This window comes from Myotis nattereri (assembly GCF_964212035.1).
Source record: "Myotis nattereri genome assembly, chromosome: 18".
Lineage (NCBI taxonomy): Eukaryota > Metazoa > Chordata > Mammalia > Chiroptera > Vespertilionidae > Myotis > Myotis nattereri.
In genome coordinates, this window is record NC_138093.1 from 10830556 (window position 1) to 10832864 (window position 2309).

The window sequence follows — 2309 nt, forward strand, 5'->3', positions numbered from 1 at the left end:
ACCGTCTCCTCTGATTGGACAGAAATGCTCCAACTTCGGTGACTCCGCCTCCTCCTCGAGGTTCTGAGCCTTCCGTTCCCCTCCCACTTTATTATTCGCAGGGATTGAATTTCTCAATCTCAGCCAAAACCCTTCCCTGCACCTGGTGAGCATGGACTAGTAGAAGCACAATTTATGCTGACTGAGCTGATTTATATCTGCAATAAACTGAGGAAGATCCGTTCTCGCCGGGATCTTCATCTTCATTGCTTTCCTCCTAAGGACTCATTCATGAATTCCTGCTCGGCATTTGTAGAAGACACACCTATTATATGCAAGGCACTGTGCTCCATGCTGAAGGGGCCTGAACATCAAAAAGACATAGCCCCCTGCCGGGCTGCGTGGCTCAGTGGTGAGCACTGACCGATGAACCAGAAGGTCACCGTTCTATTCACCATCAGGGCACTTGTGTGTGTGTGTGTGTGTGTGTGTGGGTGGCGCGGGGGGGGGGGGGGGGGGTTGCTGGCTCAATCCTCAGTGGGTGTCTTGCAGGAGGCAGCGGATCTATGATTCGCTCTTATTGATGTTTCTCCCTCTCCCTCTCTGAAATCAATAAAAAAATATATTTTTAAAATTAAAAAAGACCAAAACTCTGTGAAACATCATACACATAAAAATGATAAATTTCTTCCAGAGCAAAATAAAATGTGAAGCTGTACATCCACTGACAAGTGATATCTAAATATAATGGTTCCTCACAAGCAACAAAATAAAAAAGATTATGCACCAAAGCACCATAAATATGAGAAGAAGAAGAAAAAGACACAGCCCCTGTCCTCTGGTGGCCTGGCATCGGAGGGCACCAAAAACACAGATAGGGAGAGTGAAATAAGCAAAAGCCATGGGAAACTGCTTCTGAGAACTCACAACGCAGTGATGAATTCCAAGGGAAAGGCACAATGAGAATCTCGAGTTTAAAACAGAGCACGGGACCTGGTGCCTTTGGACAGAACATTCGTTCAAGCTCAGTCTTCTCCGCCTCCTCCACTTCCTCTCTGATAATGAAAATGAAGAAAAGGGAAATGATATGTCAGTCTATACCAATTTACATGCTGACCAACGAGGCGCTTCCCAGCTCTTACCTTTCTGTGTAAACCCCACAACAAGCCTGCTCTCCCATGCCCCACTTTATAGAAATAGTGGAAAACTCCACTTTGGATTATTTCCCTTTTTAATAATGTATTTTAATATTAATATATCAGTTTCAGGTGTACAACCTGGCGATTCAACATTTCTATACCTTGCAAAGGGATCACCACAACAAGTCTAGTAACCATCTGCCACCATAATTATGATGGTGCTATTGATTCTGTTTCCTATGCTGTAGATTTTTTCTCCTATGCTGTACTTATTTTATAATTCAAAGTTTGTACTTTTTAAAAAAAAATATTTTTTATTGATTTCAGAGAGGAAGGGAGAGGGAGAGAGATAGAAACATCAATGATGAGAGAGAATCAGGCTGCCTCCTGCACGTCCCCTACTGGGGATCGTGCCCGAAACCCGGGCATGTGCCCTTGACTGGAATTGAACCTGGAGCCCTTCAGTCCACAGGCCGATGCTCTATCCACTGAGCAAAACCAGCTAGGGCAAAGTTTGTGCTTCTTTTTTTTTTTTTTTTTTTAAATATATTTCATTGATCCTTTACAGAGAGGAAGGGAGAGAGACAGAGAGCCAGAAACATCGATCAGCCGCCTTCTGCACATCCCCCACCGGGGATGTGCCCGCAACCCAGGTACATGCCCCTGACCGGAATCGAACCCGGGACCCCCCAGTCCGCAGGCCGACGCTCCATCCACTGAGCCAAACCGGCCTCGGCAAAGTTTGTGCTTCTTAATCCCCTTCCCCTTTTCTACCCCTGCCCACTGGGGACCATCAATTTGTTCAGTTTGGGATATTTAGGATGAGAAGCAGAATCAGGGATGCTCACATAGATGCTGGCCCAGCCCACCATTGTGGACCATTGTTCTGCACCATTCAAAAGACTCCAGTGCTAGATCCTTATCCTATAGAACTATGCAATATCAATACTATAAAGGTATGAACATCAGAATGACAGTTCCTGGGAACAAATCAGATTTTAGGCCAAATGCTCCCAATGGAAAGATCATTTGTCCATCCTGTTTACGTGTTTGGGTGCGTTCTTGTTCCCACATCCCAGCACTTGTGAGTATTCCATTTCTCTTCCTCTCAGGAGGTATAACCTTTCCCCTTGACCCTAAGTCATACCTCTTGGACACTGAAGTCACAACCCAGAGGCCCTTCCATATCTG